Genomic DNA, 20,902 nt, shown 5'->3' with positions numbered 1-20,902 from the left:
GCTGAAAGTGTGTAATTTTTTTGCTTTACTTGTATAGTTTCATATATTGCTACACAACGATTTCCATGGTATTCAAGGAGTCCTATTTTGCATAAAAAATGCACATCTTTTCTGTGATTTCTTAGGTAATTTAAAGTGTACATACAGCAAATAAAAGACACTAAACTGACACATGGGGAAATAGAGAAATAGACAGCTCTTACATATGCATTATATACATGCATCAATTTTTTTTAGGTATTTGTTTAAAACACTACACTAATAATAAATATTTATTTGTGCTGCCAATAACATATTTTTTTAAAGAAACTAACTGTTCTTGTACATTGACTTCAACTGTTTGAATGTTGTATTGAACCAAAGCTACAAATCATCTGGAATACCATATGGAAGTAGAACTGAACTCCAAACTGACTTAAAGAAAATACCAAGGAATACAAAGATGTATATAACTAAAAATCATGGAATGTATTTTAAATGCACCAATGTATGCATATTAATAAACCTCTGTAATTCCCTATACAGCAGTATTTAGAGTGAGAATGGGAGGTAAAGCAGAAGCGCTGCAGTGCACATGTGATGACAAGAAACAGCAGATGAGAGCAAAGCTAGGTGACAGACAGATAGGCTTATCATTCATCAACTACTTCTTTATTGTCCAATTACAAGCCTGGGGTATGAAGGTGACGTGCAATAAAGTTGGATGACCAATCTGTCTTTTAGAATTGTGTGAATCTCAAGACTGGCTAGTCAAAAATACAAAATTTTGACAAGTAAAGCAGCTTCGCATGTACATTTATACATGTTTTGTATTTTGTTGTTTGGCTGTAGTTCAGCTTTAAAATGTTTTAGTTTACCCATTTGTGACAATATCTTTGAACTTTTCACACCCTCAGATAGGTCTATCCAGTAACCACTTTGAAGCTCTTTGTTAGACTTTGTCAAAATAAAAAATCGAATTCCAGCATGGAGTAAAATAAATGAAGCTTTATGAAATCAGCATGAAACCCAAACACAGTGTAAGTCATCTGAGGGAACAATATTTAGCCTTATAGGAACGGAGAAGAAATGTTTGATGTTGTCAGCTCAGAAAGGCAGAAGATGCCTCTTCTATATCACCTTCTTCTTGGCCTATTTTGTTCTTCTTACTGTTTTTCCTCTGTTGTTGGTATCTGTAACGCAGAAGAATAGAAGAAGTGTGTAATTCAGAAGAATAGAAGAATAGTCTCTTGTGGGCAGGTAATTTAAAAACCTCTGGTTTTCCAGGTCTTCCATTGTATCTTACTTTTACCTACTGTTTGGATAAACAGTATCTTCTGGTGAGACAGCACTTGTTAAGTGAGCATTTTGACTCCAGATGTTGGCTAACGTTTTTTTAACACAGAAATGAATAGACTATTAGAAAATTGCTTAAAAGTCCTGGTATTTCTTTTTTGAATTGTTCTGAAGTAGCTTCACCTGTAGGTCAACAATCTAAGATAACTCAAATTTCCAAACTTTGTACCCCTAATAATTGCTAAAGTTAAGTTTGCTGAGATGTGTTCTGGAAACTCCAGTATACAATGCCTCTCACATTACTTTGCTGCTCTCTGTACCTCTGTAGTTTTAAATATAAAATATGATAAGTGCAGTTACTTAAGGCCCCAAGATGCCTCCCCATCCCTATATGTTTAATATTGGTACATGGCATTGGAGCCTTGGATATGATATGACGGTAATTTATACAATATAATATTAATACATTATCCAACCTGTTAATCCTAACATGGCCACATCCCTGTTAAATAACATGTATACATTTGTGAAATTCCACCAGTTAATGGGACATTTAGGGCCAACAACTTCAATATAGAAAGAATGACTTATATTATAAAAAGATTGCTTTATCAACCTCCCTGGCGGTATTCCTGAGTGTGGCTCAGGGTGGAAATTCCAGGGAGGTTAAAACTCCAGCGATGTTGGCGTCTTCTTCTCCTGATGAAGCTGGCCGGGTAACTGTGCAAGCTAGGGATGCCCGGCATCTGCTTCCCCAGCATGTGAACATTGGGAACCCAAGGCTAGGGGAAGCAGATGCCATCTAGGCATCTGCTTACGAGTGAATCCCTGGAGGGCGGGATCATGCAGGCAGGTAGGCGGGAACGGGCAGAAAATTTAAACAATAATTCATTTATACGGGTTTCATTACCAATTCTGCTTTTTCAGGAAAAACAGGGATATCTAGTGTTTGCGGGCGTGCGGTATAGGATGATACAAGGCCGAGGGACAGCGATATGGAGAATGTTTCTCAGAAATAGCAATCAAATAGTCTAAAAAAAAATCTCAAATACCAAAATCTATATTTTCCATGCTCCTATCCCCATTCACTTTCCAGCTTTGAAGAGTAGTTCATCTATATTAATTGCCCACATTTCTTCCAAGTTAAGTATTTTAATTGGAGCCAACCATTGCTCAAGACAGAAATTAATTTCGTATCCTCAGCCTGTTGGATTTTTAGGTAAATTAATCTATTACCTCTTTCCTCTAGTGTTCTTACCCGTCAGGTCCATTCAGCTGTCCCATCAGGTCCATTCAGTTCATGTCTGCAAGCAGTCAGGCAGTTATCATTTGGTCCTGTTTCCTAAACTGTTCTTAGACCTTTGAAAATAAACATGCAGACCTCCCTCTTTGTTAGTTAGGGTTGAAGGTGTTAGGAGGTTGTTGGCTGGAGGTTGGTTTTTAGGTTGGGACAGCTGAGCTGTCTTTTTTGGTGGTATATGGGACTGGTGGGGTCCATCTTTGGTATGTAGTCCTCGGAAAAGGAAAATGACTGGAAAAAGGAGAATTTAGGTTAGGTATAAAAACAGATCTGTGTTGGTTGTACTTTGGTTGGTTAATCTAAGTGTTATTTAGTTAAATTATTTTTTATCTATGTTATGTGCAATAAAGTTTTATTTTTATTAAAAAAAAATATATATATATATATATATATATATATATATATATATAAACGGCTGTTCAGCCAAAATTGCTCCATGATTGGTGTTTTGTATGTGTTATTGGGGCAATGAAAAAGGGAGAGGGGAGGGGCCTGAAAAGCTGGAAAGGGAAGGAATGACCTGGGGCCTTGGGGCTACACTGGCCATCATACCCAGGGGGGAAAAAGGTGAACAATAGACAACAGACAAGGGATTTGAAACAAATCTGGCTTCTGTTTCCATGAAGTTCAGTTAGTAGGCAATATATGCTGTACTCACAGAAATTAGATCACCCAATCCATCAATCATTATATTTATATGGCCAGCTGGACATACCACAGTAACCTTGTCAGTCAACTAAGTGGTTTTAGGTAACAGCAAGTTAGTCAACACATGCACATAAATACTTTTCTTTATATTTATATCATACAACTAAAAGAAGAGATTTTCCTTTCCTTGTTTGACAACCTAATTGTTATCAGTGGCCTTGTAGTCACCATAAAAGTAATATTAAAATAGCAATAGAAGGCAGGCAAGGAACCCACATAGAAGGCAGACACCATAGAGAGCCACTTGAATTCATTCTTATAGTACATACAGTCTGGAGAACAGAACACTTCTATAAGTATATAATTATATGGTTGTACATTATTCCACTTGGTAAGTATTCACTGTAGGTTACTACAAACAGTCATCAAGGTGTCTACTGGTCTAATACACTTTACAGTGCATAGTTTAGATAGAGATAAAGCTGGGCACTAAAATTAATAAGCAACAGTTGGTTAAAAAATAAAATTTCAAACACTGCTCACCAGTAATGAACAGGATAACTAAACCTCTATAATTCTGTATGTACAAACACAAAAGATGACATTTGATTTTTTTCTTTTTTATTTCATGGGTTTTTGGTGTCTTGATTATGTATTTCAGACTACACAAGCCATCTTCATACACATCTACAATATTGTTATGGCTGAGCACATTTTTAGACTAAACTGTATAAGCACAGACACAGTACAATGAAGGTGGTATTTTATTGTTTTAAGGTTTTTATACATTTTGTATGGTATATTATAATTAGCCATAGATAATTGCTGTAGTATTTACTTGGCCCATTTTTTAAAAAACACATCCAGCCATAGATTAGAGAGAGAGAGCTATCCTGATCGGCTTTATCGAGTGTATGTTTTCTTAGATTCAATGCCACATTGGCTCTGACATGGTAACGGTTAATATTACTCCTGCAGGATGTTTCATACTTTCTATGCCATCAACCATTCTGCAATATGTAGAGCTCAGCAGATTTTAAAATGGCTGTCCAAATTATCTGCTGTATAACTTTAGCATGGAAAAAAAACTAGAACAATCCCAGAATAAAATCTCTGCCATTTCTAATGCCATATTTCCCTCTCGGCCATGTCACTTAATTTCTTTTCTCCTTTCTCCAGTAGACAAGCGAATATACAGTAGGAAATCAATAACAAAGGACAGGAAACTGAAGTAACCTATTCTTTTACTAATCTGTCTTTTAATCCATCTGAGGAGAAAGAATACAACAGGGTTTTTTCTTGCATGGTTCTGTAGGGGTTCTAAATCAATCAATATACAGAGACTGCTAATTAACAGTGTGTTTTATTAATAAATAGTTCCTCTAATATACCACAGCGTGAGGTGGACTATTGATGCACCAGGTTATGCAGACATATATGACAGAGGTGAGAGCTGAGATTACCTCTGGTCCCCGAGGGACATGGAGACGCAGTATTATCGAGTTGTCACACTGAGAGAGGACACCATCCTTCAACCTGAGCTTAGAAAGTCAATGACGATATCAGTATACTATCAAAACAAGCTGTTCTTTGACATGGAGAAAGAGGTTTGATATATTGTTCATTCAGAGGAAATGAAGACTTCAGCCACGTTGACCTGAGATATCGAGTTATAGCAACGCTTGGTCATGGCAAATATATTGCTGTCCATATTTTAGTAAGCACAGTTCTGCTAAAACTGGAGGAGTAAGGAAAGACTATAAAGGCAGATAAGTAATAAGCTTGATAAATACATAACAATGAAGAACCAATTATAGGTAATTTCAGACCCAATTTGCCTAAAATCAGCTTGCATGGTTGTTCAGATAGCATTTGAGCAGGATGGAAAATACAATAACAAACTGACTTTATCTTTTATGTTGCATTTTTGATTTTTTTGTGCACAAACAGATTAAACATATTTAGATATATGTGCAATCAAACACTGTTCTAACAAACTATATTACATAATCAAGTCAACTTAGGCAACCTGTGGATTTTTTAAGGCTAAAATTGCAGCTGCTTAAGGGTCAATGACATGACCCCATTATTCAGGACAGATGTGGCTGTTTATGGACACTTGAACAGGAGGCTATTATAAAATGGGCAAACATTTGCCTATACATGGTCAAAAAAGAATAGAATTTAATCAGTGGTGATGTGGACTCAGAGATTCATAGTCTGTAAAATGCCCTTAAGAAAGAGCATACCTTTCTGTGCCCACCCTCCTGGGCATTATGAATTTTTACATTTTTAAGCGGGTTTATGGCTCACAGTGGGGTCGGGATCAGTAGCATCAGCAAGTTTACAGGACAAGTAGAATTAATCACTCTGTTCTTAAGAAGGGCTGTATACCTTTGGCCTGAGGTCATAACATAAGAAAGTGGTCCTTTCATGGCAGGGGCAAATGTCTTTGGGCTAAAAAAGAAATGCCATATAATGTGTGCTACAATGCCACAATAATTGATGACAACAATAAAAGGCAGCTGCAGCTACAGGCCCTGGTTTATTCCTTTGTGGCTCATGACATTTGGTTAAAATACATCTCAGTCCTGCAAATTAAATCACTGCCGAAAAACTTTCCCCAAACAGATATTGTGAATACTGGTGGTTCTAACGGTGATTGATGTCTGAAGGGGTTAGTATGTCCAATTATCCCAACATATCCTTATTATCACTGTCACAGCCACCCAGCTTAGGTCTCCCCTGCTCTGTTCCCTAATATAGTTGGATAAGGTGCCCCAGGATAGGCTTCCACCAGCCTTGACTCATTAAAAGCTACACCAAGGGTATCCACAATAATTCATTCAAACCTGTGATATATTTAAAGCTTTTGCAGTAACAGGATCAATGGATTCCTCTCTAAGCACAATTGTGCGTGCAACCAACTTGGTAAAACCTTATGTGGTAAAGCAAATACGAATAAACATTGACAGCAGCAGCTGCAAATCATATTCTTTTATAACAGATTGTTTTGTCCCGCTGTGGAGTAATTATGTCCCAGTTGGAGCTGCAAATCCTTCTAAATATGGCAAACTATGAACTTGTTAACACTTAAAGATTTCCCTGCTGGGTTGTTCAAAGCAGCTGAACATGTGAACATCACGTAAAACAGTAGATGCAGGTTGACATAGCCAATATAAAAACCTACAACTTTTGTGCATAAATCGACAGATGTATACATGTGCAGTCATCTAATTCAGGAACTGACCATTCACGAGGACAGCAAAATTGAACCATAAAAGATTACTTTTTTTTCAGTAAGCACATCAGAAAAATAGTTGGAGGTCAGCACAATAAAAAGATTCCACTCCAAACAATTGCAAAGTGAGAGAGGTTTTGACAAAAGAAACACGTAAAATCTATTTTGTCAAAAAAACTTTGTTCTTTGCTATTTTCTATTTTACCTGTGTGTACCACACTGAACATACATCTTGCATTTTACAGCCAAGCTCATGTGCAGTATGCCAAAAATGGAGTTAGGTACCAGGAATGAAGTTATAATATTAGTGGCTTCTCCATGGGCATCCCATGTTTTTGGATAGTATGGATCCAGGGGGAGAAAAATCTGATGTTTACAGTCAGAACTTCTCTGAAGTCCAGCTTGTTAAAAAATGCACTGAATGCCATCCTTGTCAAGGTTTTTTATGCTTATGGGGCTACAGGTGATATTGAGTTGATTGTTCTTCACTCTACTTTGGTTCTTGTTTGAATGCATATTTTAAAGCTATTTGGTCCTTCCTGTTGCTTCCTTAAGTATTAAGTTTATTATAACTAAGCCATATTGAAATGGAATGAGTATGTAGGTGGGAAACCCTGTATTCTTAGATCTTGGTCATTTTGCTGAGTAAAGTTTACTATTAGAGGTTTTTGAAATTGTGTCACTTTCTCTAGTGAGTACTTTTTTCAACTGTGAAATAGTATTATACACAATTCAATGTTCTCTTTATGTAGCTGGATTCCGTACTGTTTATGGTTCATTCCTTTGGTTATCACAAGTTTGTTATTCTTTTTATGACTATACAGTGCTGTGTAATATGTTGGCACTATATAAATCCTGTTTATTATTATTATTATTATTATTGCTATTAATAATAATAATATTAATGACTAAAGATTTTTTTGAATTGAAAGTGAATCGCCCTAGTAGGGCAGCCAAAATCCTGGCAGGTGTTTTAACTCCTCACCATTGATTCCAAAACTAAAAAAAAAAGTTTAAGATACAGTTTTTTAAAGTTCTAAATGAATTGCAACTGATAGAAGAACATCCTGGCTGCATCCTGCACTTTCCCTGGCTACAAGGACAATCTTATTCTGAGGACAACCTGGGACATATAATCCCTCTAATGTCTCTTGCATCTGCTTCTGTTTGCATGTAGCAGCAGTTTCCCTGGCATCCTAGCAAGATACCCAAGCAATTTCAACTGCCCTGTTCAGTTTGGCAACGAACCTTTTAAAAGAAACAATCAGATTTCCATTAAATGGTGTTTGTAAAGTTTGTACTTAAATTACATTGAAGGACACCTCATTTGCAAGGAAAGGACTATAGTCATTTAACTTATGGAACATTTCCTCTCATCACAGATTCTCTACATGGGGCTGAGTAAGCTAAAAAGAAAAAAAAACAACCAAAAAAAAATCTGACTTTCTTTCAATCAGTTGCCGGAAGGATAATCAGACGCAGAGGACGGAGCACACAAACACACATCTGTCTGATTGATTCTCATTAGCCAATGAAATGAATAAACCTCCATGTGAGAAGCCCAGGAGAGTTTCTCCTTTCAGGTGAGGCAAGGAAACTCAACAAGATGTGCAAGAACAATGCATTTATGGTAAAAGCAGACAAAGGGTATTTCAGGCCAAGATCTGATTTTTTTAGGTAAATTTAATAGGAGTTTTTAGAATTTCATATTCTGTAACATCATAACATGGTATTTACAGGTAAAACAATAACTTAAAGCCTAGACCTAATGAAAAGTTGCATATAGATGTTATTGTTGGACTTTAGACTTTATATATTTAGACCATTAGTAGTGACAGCAACTAGCCTAAAGCTAAAGTTATCTTCAAACATGAGTTGACAGCAGGACATTCAGGCATGATCCTAATTTCAAGAGAACTTTCTGTAGGAGAATGCAATATATGATGCCAAATTAAGGGATATTTGGCATTATCAATTCCCATTTATCCTGTAATGGAGATTAAAGGGCTTGGATAAGGCTGTTAATAAATAGTGTGCTGTATATCTATGGTGTTTTTTTGGGGGGGATCCAGGCCTGGGGTGTCCTGAAAGGAATGGGTGGGCAAGGGACTCCTTCCCACTCCCAGGCCAGAAATTGGGAATAACTAAGGTGCACAAGGCTGATGATACCAAGAAACATGTCTTTCAGACCAGGGGAAGTTGCAGCCTGAGAACAAGTGTGGCCCAGGCAGAAAGGCTGTATAAAGCCTGAGAGATGGCTGTGAGAAGATCTCCCACTGTTTAGGTGTGGTAGACCAGCAAATCTGAAGAGAGGGTCAGAGAGCTAGGAGGCTAAATTTTGTGTTTTGCGCCATGCTGTGAAAATTGCTTTGTAAATAAAAGTGGTCGGCCTGAAATTGAACTGGAGCCTGAAAAACCTCTTTGTAGTGTCACGCACAGAGAGACAGGACCACTAGGGGGTGCTATGGCTTGCATGGAGGTGGTGTGAGCCCAGAGAAGGGCCAAGGCGCAGAGTCTAAGCTGTAACCAGGTCTTCTACAGAGCCTCTGATGGTGAGGATGTTCACCACTGGTTACTGCCAGGTTGTGGTCCTTGGGCACACCAAGGTGGGCAAAACACAGTACCAAATCACAAAACAGAAGGATAGTCAAGGAAAGTCAGGGTAGAGGCAGGCAGCAAGCAAGAGAGGTCAGGTCACATGCCAGGGGTCAATTGCCAGGGATTCAGGAGACAGACACCAGTGACACAGGGGCCACTGCGGGCACAGGAGACACTGGAAGCAACAGGAGGCACAGGGGACTCAGGGATATCAACAGACAGACAGGAACACTGGAACAGCACAGGGAAGTTGGCTGGGAACCAACAAAATTGACAATAAAGAGTTAACACAGGAGCTGGACACAGGAAACACTGAATTAATTAACAGGTGAACAGGAACTAGCTCACATAACTAAGGATTCGGTAAAATGGAGACACGTTGCACGAACACTGAGTGCAGTCTGTGAGCTAGTCTGTGAAATAGACAGGGCTGGTCCAGAGGCTATTTTCTGTTCGGCCAGTGGATTGGACGGAATTCATAAAGCTTGGAAACAAAAGCACGCCCAGTGTCAGAACTGCCCGAATGCGCAGGAGAGACGCATCTGAGCTTTAGTGAGAAAGAGGTAAGTGTGATATGTAGCAAGTGTGTTTAGAAGCCAATCTCCCACATATTATACAAACCATATTTTAATAATCCTGCAAATTTAGGTTGCCACTTATGAGTATAGAGCTCAAGTCAAAGAATTAAGGTTGAAAAATACAACCCAGTTGATTTATTCATGGGCAAAATCAGTCTGTATAAGGTTCCTTTGAAGAGCTTAGGGAGTGAATATCATTGTTGCTCAATCTTAGCTCAGTGTATACCATATTGTTTGTAAGTACCAAAAAGCCCAATTTCAGCCCAAACATATTCATTTGTTTTACATAGCTTAGCATTTCTCTGTAGTGTTATTTGCTGTCTGTGAATCCACTGAGAAGTTCCCTCTTATTTCTTGTTTTGGGGACTGAAGTTAGTGACGGGAAGCAAAGGAGAACTCTCCTATGAGTACAGAGGTATTACCAGAGACTTTTTTTTTCTAGTAGTGGGTTAAAGGATTAGAACCCCTACAGGTTCCTGCTGTATATTCCTTCCCATCCAAGGGACCACAAAGTCTCCTATTTGTTGTTTTGTTATCCCAGTAGTGTTGCTGGGACACAAAGTAAAGGAAAACCTTATCTACAGGGAGCAAAGGCAAACAACCAGCTTGATTTCAATGGTTGTCTAATAACAGTGAGATTTTTTTTTATATTTTTTAACAATCTGTTAGTACTTTTCCAAAGTACAATGTTTCTTATTTTTATTACCATAACAATCAAACATACACATTTGTCTAATCTCAATATGTGGACATTGTTAACAATATCACTTAGGAATGTTGCATGGAAATTCAGTAAAAATACAATTTTAACAAACATTTCTGTACAATAAACAAACTTTTGTACCAAGCTTAGCATGACACAAATCAGCCAAAATACCTAGTAATCATTGTTAAATGCTCTTCTAGTAGGCAGTTTAGATTTAAATGTCCAATAGAAGATTGTAGCCTAACTCTTCCACCTAAAATGGGAAAATTGTGATTATTTAGTTTTGCCCATACCTTAAATAACATAATATATTACATTTAAAATAATATTTCAATTCTATTTTCTAAATTAAAACCATGAAAACTTGATTCTGCTGTGTAACAAATCATGTTGTTCCTACACAAGTCACAACCTAAAAAAAAAATAAAGTTTCAGTACTACACTGATTCCACTAGAATGGCATCCTAGTTCTTTGTTAGCTCAGGACAATATCTGTCCATAAAATCACAATCTATTCACATCATCAACAAATGGTTTTTCCCGACAGCAATGTTCCCCTCTTCAACTCTTGACTCTCCAAACTTATTGATGGCAGACTTTTATTTTTTTTACTCAAGAAACAAAATGATTAGGCTGTGTGTTTCTGTCCTTGTTATCTGGCAGAAAAAAGGAAAATTGAAGTTTTAAATTAATAGTTTTTTTAACTGAAGCCATTGCTGCTTTTTTTGGGATCTCCTCTGTAGTAAAATTGTCTTGGTATGTCACTTAAGGTGCTAATGTCCAAAATCTGAAAACAGAGATTATAAACTGATCAATTGAAAAAAGTCTCGGTTAACAATTTAATTATATCAGTGAATAAAAGATTATCCTTGATGGGTTAGCATGAAGAAACATCAGTTATTTCTATTATTAAATGATAATGTTGTGTGATCAAGGATTTTGTCAAGAAGTCTAAAATTCAGATTGAAAGAACTATCTTCAAACTTGTTTCTAGGTTTGGTGTTTGGCTTTGGGTCTCCACCAAATAGGACCTGAATATCAGTCATTCAGCATAAAGTGAGAAAAGCAGAGCATCACTATTGTTCTATGATTGGATTGAGGCCCCTAGGACAGGTCATACCAATAAATGCTGTACGCATCAGTAATCGGTTGCTAGCTGGATTGAATACCTGCTATACCTAAGCATTGATGAGATCTTTTATTGACAGAATCCTCCTAATCCCAATATTTACATCTAAATGATGACACCTGGAAACTTTTGTAAATCAGTGGGCCTGAGACAGGGGTAAAATGGGATGCTGCTCCAAAGTAGATTGTAAGCTCTTTTTGGCAGTCTCCTTTCCTCCTCCTATGTCAATGTTGTATCTGCCTGTCATTTGCAACCCTTTTATATTGTACAGCTCTGTGAAATATGTCAGCGCTTTATACATACAGAGACTATGGGCTTTGTAAAGCTCTGTGTAATAATAATATTATTAATATGTAACATATGCCAATGGTTGCAGTACAGAACACCATCATTCAATGTACTGGAATTTTTGTGAAACTGTGTAAAAAGCACTCTTTAAATCCAGCATGGGCAAGTTGCCTTGTGCATGTATTCGTGCTATATGAGGGTCACTGACTGGCCTTGAATTCTAAGTTCTAAGGAGGAGACATAGGGTACAGATGAATACTCCTTACCTATTACAGCACACCTCCACCTGTCTTTCCCTGTGCTCTAGACATCAGTAGGTGCCACACTTTATTTGTATGGCCTTTTTTTCCCACCGCATCACACGCAGTGCCAAGGCAGTGCCACCGCACTACTTTCATTTCACACAATGTACAGTTGGTAGTGTGCTGGCCAATAGGACTCTACTGAAGGGAGAAGAAACCAAAATCAGTCTTCAAGCAGCTATCCTGGTCTCTAGTCTTTAGATCAGCACCACTTCAAATTAAGGACAAGCACAACACCTACACAAAAATAGGATAAGTATGATAAAGCTCTTCCCAATGCATTTCACCAAACATATAATCAAGAGGTTTGGTGAGGATATTTTCCAGTGTTCTTACAAAAGACAATTAACCCAGACAATAGAATATATGTATATTGATACACGGTTACATTAATACTATCCTAATTCTTGAACTAAAATGACTAAATATTATTACATTATTATATCCAATTACATTCCATATATCACCACAATTGTTATACTGGTTCCTATGCATGTACATTGTTACATTAATATGTCTATTTTATCACATATCATTTCATATATCATCATTTTAACACAAAGCTTAAAATCATAATAGCCACATAGGCCTACATTGCTAAGATCCTACATTCCTCCAATATCTCTTTACGGTAAATTATTTATCGATCTGTATATTCCACTTAATTTATTGCCTTATCAATTATGTTTTTTTTATAAACCTTCTGAAGAAACTTCCCGATTTAATACCTGTGCTTGGTCCCTAAAATACTCAAAAACTGAGTTTTGGAATACTCCAAATGCAAGCTGAATGGTAGCAATTTTAATGAAAATCTACCCAGTGGGTATAAAGTACTTTTTACTCATAATCCTACTTTCACACATAGGTGAATGTAGGTGGACCATATTCAACTATTTTTTTACTTCTTAAGCTAATTGGTTTGACTAGCCCTTATTTACGGGTTTCATAGCAAAATGACAAGTGACAGTCTTACAGAAACACTTAAACCCTGGAACAAAAGTCAGTTTTTGTGTTCCCTCATTGATGGTTAGTGTTTGAACCCCCTCCCCTGCAAATTTGGTTGTCTCAGTACCCCCTACTTTGATAATCAGTATCTGGGCCCCCCGTACTTTGATAATCAGTATCTGTGACCCCCGTACTTTGATAATAAGTATCTGTGCGCTTCTTACATTGGTGGTCAGTGTCTGTGCCCCCTTGCATCGGTGATCAGTCTCTGTGACCTCCCCCCCTTTCATTTTTGGTCAGTGTCTGGCCGCTCTTACATTGTGGTCAGTGTCTGGCCCCTCTCACATTGGCGGTCAGTGTCTGGCCCCTCTTAAATTGTGGTCAGTGTCTGGCCCATTTTGCATTGGCGGTCAGTGTCTGTGCCCCCTTGCATCGGTGATCAGTCTCTGTGACCTCCCCCCCTTTCATTTTTGGTCAGTGTCTGTGCCACCCTTAAATTAGTGGTCAGTGTCTGGCCGCTCTTACATTGTGGTCAGTGTCTGGCCCCTCTCACATTGGCGGTCAGTGTCTGGCCCCTCTTATATGGGTGGTCAGTGTCTGGCCCTCCTACATTGTGGTCAGTGTCTGGCCCCTCTTACATTGTGGTCAGTGTCTGGCCCCTCTTACATTGTGGTCAGTGTCTGGCCCCTCTTACATTGTGATCAGTGTCTGGCCCCTCTTACATTGTGGTCAGTGTCTGGCCCATCTTACATTGGTGGTCAGTGTCTGCACCTTCTTATATTGGTGGTCAGTGTCTGGCCCCTCTTATATTGGCGGTCAGTGTCCGGCCCCTCTTTCATTGTGGTCAGTGTCTGGCCCCTCTTACATTGGCGGTCAGTGTCCGGCCCCTCTTACATTGTGGTCAGTGTCTGTGCCCCCTTGCATCGGTGATCAGGTTCTGTGACCTCCCCCCCTTTCATTTTTGGTCAGTGTCTGTGTCACCCTTAAATTAGTGGTCAGTGTCTGGCCGCTCTTACATTGTGGTCAGTGTCTGGCCCCTCTCACATTGGTGGTCAGTGTCTGGCCCCTCTTACATTGTGGTCAGTGTCTGGCCCATCTTGCATTGGCGGTCAGTGTCTGGCCCCTCTTACATTGGCGGTCAGTGTCTGGCCCCTCCTACATTGGCGGTCAGTGTCTGCACCCCTCTTATATTGGTGGTCAGTGTCTGTCCCCTCTTATATGGGTGGTCAGTGTCTGGCCCTCCTACATTGTGGTCAGTGTCTGGCCCATCTTACATTGTGATCAGTGTCTGGCCCCTCTTACATTGTGGTCAGTGTCTGCACCTTCCTATATTGGTGGTCAGTGTCTGGCCCCTCTTATATTGGTGGTCAGTGTCTGCACCTTCCTATATTGGTGGTCAGTGTCTGGCCCCTCTTATATTGGTGGTCAATGTCTGGCCCGTCTTATCTTGGTGGTCAGTGTCTGGCCCATCTTATCTTGGTGGTCAGTGTCTGGCCCCTCTTTCATTGTGGTCAGTGTCTGGCCCCTCTTACATTGGCGGTCAGTGTCTGGCCCCTCTTACATTGGTAGTCAGCGCCTGTGTCCCTCTTGTATTTATGATTAGTGTCCATGACCCCCTAATTTGGGGGTCAGTGTCTGTACCTCCTCTTACATTAGTTATCAGTGTCTGTGCCCCCCTTACAATGGTGGTCAGTTAGAAAGACACTACTCGCTTTACTCGGATAGTAGGGGTACCTAGAAAGCTCTTTGAGCCTTTCCTTTTTGAAAAAGTACATTAAAAGCATCTTAATTTACTGAATAGCGTTTATTCAATTGTATTGCACAGACAGAGTATTTTTACAAGAAAGACCTGTCAGGGCATAGTGACAGAGTTCCTCTACTTTTGTGCACTTGCATTTAAAATTGTGGTCAGTGAGATTTAATTGGTAAGTAAGAGGGAATGATTGCATTTACAGATTGTGTTCATATATATATATATATATATATATATATATATATGTGTATTGTCATGCCATATATACTATGCCGACCTCACTGCCTCCCTGCAAACTGCTGTCCAGCTCACTGTTTCCTTGTAATGCGAAATAAAAAATACAACTATCAGTCTACGAAGTATCTGATAATAAATATATTGGACAGCAGCCACACTGCTCTATCTGGTTACTACCCCTACTGCCACCTACTGGATACAATGACAATAACATTTACACTGATTAATTGCAGGATTGAGAAAAATAAGCTTTGAGACCATTGAAAGAAAACAATATTAAGAACAATTAATCTACTGCTAGTGACAGAGATTTCCGAATTCTTTTTCCAAATAGTATGCAATGCAATTAAAGGTAAGGCTTGTGTATCTTCTGTATAAAAACATTGGGTTATATCTGTTTACTGAGATCTAAATAATCATTTTGATATGCAGGCCTAAGGCAATAAGACACATTTAAATGAGGACCAAAAATTGGTAACACATCCCAAAATTAATAATTTAGTTTTGGGTGGAAGCCAACAGATTGAATCATCTGCTCAGCAGGATATCTGCAGTTTAGCCACCGGCATTGCAAGAGGTTTGACTATTTCTGTTGAATTTTGATTTTATTTTATATTAGGTAAAATGCAGCAATGCCTTTGACATATCTTTTTTTTACAGCAAGAAGAGTGAGACTCAGGAAGGTATAGAGGTACACATGAAACACCAGGGGCAATCCTAGCATTCAATTACACAGATATCTTTTTTTTGCCCCCTCATTGTGCTCTCCTCCCCGAAATAAGCAGTTATGTGAATGATATCAAAGTAACCCCATCTCTTCCTAAGTTTAAATGTTATATATGATTCTACTCATTATAGTCACCTTCAGTAATAAACTGTCTTATGTCATTTATACATCACATAACCTTATATAAGCCTTATATATTTACTTGTAATGTCATTTTAGGGTCCATTTCATTAAGTTACATCTGCAGCTTTGGATCCTGCCACGAGGGTTCCTATTCTGACCTATCTTGGTATAGGGTGCTAACATTCTGTCCCTGTCACCCAGTTGTACTTCTGCATTGTCACCCTGTCTATTGACCCTGTCAACACACAATATTAAGCTGTGGTCCACCATTGTCACAATGAGGAAACAAAGGCGAAAACAAGCATTTATATAAAAGAGGTCACTTGTCTACCTTTTTATACTTTCCCATGCCCATGCTACATTTTGGTTGCATATTTTCCACCCATGCCAAGGACAATTTTTGATGGTTTCAGAGAAATCAGAGTTCTGGAAAGAAACCCACATGAACATGCAAACGCCATGCAAATATTGTCTTAGCCAGAATTCAAGCCTAGGGCTCTAATCTATTAAGAGCTCAACTGCTAGTATATTCCTTTATGTTAAGCACCCTGCCATAATTATGACAATTGTACAAATCCACTGACCAGATGTCCTCAAAGTAAATAATTTCTAAAGTTCTGCTTCCTTATCTACCTATTCTCCTCTTCCTGATGTATAAAAAAGAAAAAGTAACAACCTGGGCTTTGGGACCCAGTAAATCACTAAGTCTGGGACGTCTGCTGGGAATAGTCTATATAAGAACTAGATCATGCACATACATATGCACTTTGGGAATGTCAAAAGATGGAATGTGGAAGTTTGGCTAAACTTAGGGAAAGGAAACTGGAAAACCGACTGGGGGTCGCCAGAGCTGGAATCTACAAGATAATAGATTTAGTGCACACTTAACATTGCTGAAGTAAGGGATCTTGGGGAACCACGTTGTGTCTGTCCTAGAAAACCAATGAAGGCTTGGAAGAGAAGCACACCTAAAAATAGAATTACTTACCCCTCCAAATAGTGAGCTGGTTGTTGTTGGCATCCTGCACCGTGTCCCTCTATTTTATATTCATAAAAACTCCTAGACTTCAAGAAGTGACTGAAGCTGTTTTGAGCATGACACTACCAGTTGAGGACCCACACCTGCAGCTCCCTGGGGGGTGTGCTACATTTGAGGGCATCGTTGAAAGTTCTCAGCAGTGGTAACTGATAGCAACATGCTAAGGATAACCAAGTAGATGTGCTACATAGTTATCATAAATTGAAAGTCCAGTTGGCTAGAGAAGGCAATTGCTTATAGCCTTATATTATACACATCTACTGGTCCTTGTGATCCTTTAACTAAAGATTAAAATATTGTGATTATTATTAGGAACACACAAAAATGACAAATAATAACTGCATGGAAAGAGAGTGCTGGGAATTTCAAAATGAAGATGCTAAGGAACCTACATTTGATACAACCATTTTTTTATTGACGTAGGCTTAGCAAGAATAAGTCCCACTAACTAAGCTCCTCACTAATGGGGTAGGAGGTTTTGCTGCAGTTGTACGCTCCCACCCGCTCAGTATATTGAAGAAACAGCAGCAATATGATCAGGACCCGTGAAATCCATTTTCCACACAGCTTTGGGATGTTCGCCCTGTGCATTTGGCAGATTACAAGGCACAAGGCTTAGTGATTCACTTATACTCAGCATTGCTCTGGAGTGCATAGTGTAATGGGTTTGTGGCTGACATACTGCAGCATACACATGATCCCCCTACTCAGGAATGGTTCTTGCTATGTAAAACCATTAGATTCATATCCTGTTTCGAAGCAACTTCAATAGCCCTGTGAGATTTAGGAGCTTTATACGTCCAGGGTAATACAGAGATCAGGCAGACAGAAAATGTATTTTTATTCTGATGTCTTAGCTTTGCAAAAGTGAAAATTGACAAAAGGTCTGCTATAAGTAACTGCAGAGAGTAAAGTATGTTCTGGGGCTCCCTCCGGAGAGCAATCACTGCCCATAAAATGACTTCCTTCCTTTAACAAGATAAAGTTGTTAGAAATCATCTAGCATATGCCCAAATGTTAAACTGTTTTTTACTATTTCTTGATAGAGATGGACCATACTTAAATTTAAATTGGCCCATCATGATGATTGGCTTCCCTGGAATCCAAAAGCAATATTTGGGAGGGAGTGGCAAGCTCTGTCAATACCAGGAAGATTTAGGCTTTGCCTGTTCAGGACAGCCAAGCATTTGGGCATTGGCGAGGGAGCAATAAAAGCTTCTAAAAGCATAATAGGGCACCCTAATAGCAGTTTGTACAAGATCAGATCATATGCTGTATTGGGCATAGTCCTCTTCTCCTCCTGGGTCATTGTTTCTACTTGTTAAGTTGCAGATTTGTAATCTATAACCCATATTTATTGTACAGCGTTGCAAAATATATTAGTGCTTTATAAGTAAATATTTATATTAACTAATAATTGATAATTATCATATTAAATACTTACTTTTTGTATTGATATTAAAAGTAAGAGCTTTGTTGATTTGCCTGAACCAAGTGGTTTGAAACAGATAATTCTCAGCTACGTACCAATACAAAGCCACAATTATCAACTGAAACAAAAGGCATATAGATACACGATACCTAAATAAATATTTTAGAAGTTTAAAACTCAATTAGCTGTGTCTGCAAGAACTATTTCATTTCTTTGGGGATTCCTCCCCACACTGGATTCAAACAGAAACAAGGAGGATGTAAGCCTGCTAGGATATCTTGGGGTTATTAGATCTTTAAATTGGTTCCAGCCCAGAAAAGTTATTTTGCACCTAAATTGTAGGGGGTGAGTCTGCAATCCATTTTAAACTTTCAAAATGTAAAATTCTGCAGACTCTCCAGGATGTCTGCTAATACTTAAGAAAAGCTTATTTAGTATACTTCATTGACATCAACTGTCATTGTCCAGTGAGAATAAAAGCCCCCTAAAAATTAATCCTTGATGCATTTTTACCAGGTGAGCACAGACTAAAAAGATATCTGCTATTCGAGACTGGATAGGATAAATCAAGAATGGAGTAAAAGAAGATAAAAGGTACACTGTTCTCTTTGAACTCCACCAGCAAATCTCAATAAGTCCTCACCAACATGGAACGGTTCCTACTTCAAGCCCTCCGTAAGCCTTGGATTGTTTACCCACAAAGGAACATTGACATGCAAATAGGATTCTTTTAGAGGTCAATGAAGACACTTCCATTGCACACAGGAGTGGCAATTGTTGGAGCTATGAAGTCATTGAAAGTCAGGACCCTATAACAATGTAAAAACCTAATCAGAGGGGATTAAAAGAAGCAGAAGTACTTCTGTTGTTCCGTTGCCTATGTGTTGATTTTGCACATAAAACCAAACCCAGAAATACCAAGCATAAGGCATGAAGATTCTGTCTGCTAGGACAAATGAGAAGACCAGTTTGGACCAGTTTGTTTAGTGCTTTTTGTGGCTTGGCATTGTACCAAAAAAAAAAAATTAGGGCCTAAAGCCTAATTTTGAAGAGTGTGGTTTTATTTCAGTCTGTGTTGCTATTAAGATTCTTATGTGGTCACCAGGACAGAAATTGATTGCGATGGTGAGAACACAAAAATTGTAATGATTTTCCAGGTAATCTAAAGTTTTAAAAAACTATATATGTCTGGAGTTATGCTACTGTGTTCATCTTTCATGTCACAGATACATCTATGTTTTAGATGTCCAAGAAATTTATTGTAGCTGACACAATGTTACCTTTGCACCTCGTTCCAAATTTATCTAGATTGGATGCAAACCATCTTTGGTATCTCAGTCCATTACTAAACACCATCTTACAAATAAATACTTTCACCCCAGGCCTGATCCATCTTACCTACTTATTTGGCATGTAGATATTGATATCTACATCATGTACATGCCCAAGGTTTGTAGGCCCTTGGGCAGAGCTAGAGCACAATTTTAACATGCTGATGGTATACAGTTGCCCATTGTGTAGATTGTCTTTCTATTTTAGTGTTTGTTCTGATTACATTAACCAGTGACGTGCATTTAGAAGCAAAAGTGGATAGAGATTGATGGTCTTTCTTCACTTTATTTCTGGTGCCAAATTTCTTATTTTTAGAGTCAGAAGGGTGGCCAGGACAGGGAGTACTCCCTTTATCTCACTAACACAGGGGGTGCTGTTTGGTAGTCCAGCAAAAAGAACTGGGCAGGACTAATAGATGTCAGTGCAGCATTGTCAGTTTGATTCAAAAAGGTAGCCAAAAAAATAAGGTTATTGTTGGAGTTTATTTAGCTTAAGACCGTTTTGGCTTAAGACCCACTCTGCAATGCTTGGATAGCAAAGGCCAACTGAGAAATTATCTGTTCTTCTGGTGCACCACTTACACTGGTTGGCCCTATAGAAGATGACCCATTTTCCCTTGAAGGAAGGAAAAGGCTAAAGCCTTTTTTAATGCACTGAACAGAATTTTTGATTTGTACTCGACCAAGCTGTCCCAGACATGCCCAAGCGTGGCTGTATTACACTGCCTTTCCAGCAAATGGCACAAATGTAAATAAATGAACAGAGCCTCCTGCACCGATAGACAAGACGACTTCACTGACACACCAGCAGCAGTCCCCATGTACAGAAGACTGCTTGGAAGAAGTGAGTAGAAAACAGAATGGTGGACTGGACTAAACCTAATTGAAAATCAAATAAGTGTATCATAATTGAAGTATAGTAAAAGGAAAATTAATGCTGCCACCACTGACTGCAATATGCTATATGTTACAGTTTTTTTGTTCTTGATATGATTTACCAGCAGCCCTGGATATTTTCCAGGGAAAGAAAAAGATCTATTAGTGGGAACTAAGCAGATATAGCATGCCATCACATGCTAAGCAATATTTGATGCACATCTCAGAAAGCACAGATTGTTTTTATTAAAAATAGACATGCAGATAGAGTAGAGTGAATTTTCAGCAATGTAAATGCTAATTTTCCTCCATATTTCTTCTCAGGATAATAGTGCCCCTTTAAAGCCCAGGCTTTAATGTACAAATGTTAAATC

At 38.6% G+C, this 20,902-nt stretch overlaps 1 long non-coding RNA gene across 1 annotated transcript in view; it reads right to left on the bottom strand.

The window, feature by feature from the left end:
* Nucleotides 1-671: 671 nt before the first annotated feature.
* The window catches only part of LOC140325031 (uncharacterized), a 60,377-nt gene continuing 40,146 nt past the window's right edge, over nucleotides 672-20,902 (bottom strand). The window contains exon 3 of the long non-coding RNA XR_011919630.1: nucleotides 672-1,172. This is a non-coding gene — a long non-coding RNA (uncharacterized lncRNA). The remainder of the gene's footprint in view (nucleotides 1,173-20,902) is intronic.

This window comes from Pyxicephalus adspersus, chromosome 2, assembly GCF_032062135.1.
Source record: "Pyxicephalus adspersus chromosome 2, UCB_Pads_2.0, whole genome shotgun sequence".
In the NCBI taxonomy this organism is placed as follows: domain Eukaryota; kingdom Metazoa; phylum Chordata; class Amphibia; order Anura; family Pyxicephalidae; genus Pyxicephalus; species Pyxicephalus adspersus.
Note: the sequence above shows the minus strand (reverse complement) of the source record. Positions and strands in the feature narration are given on the sequence as shown.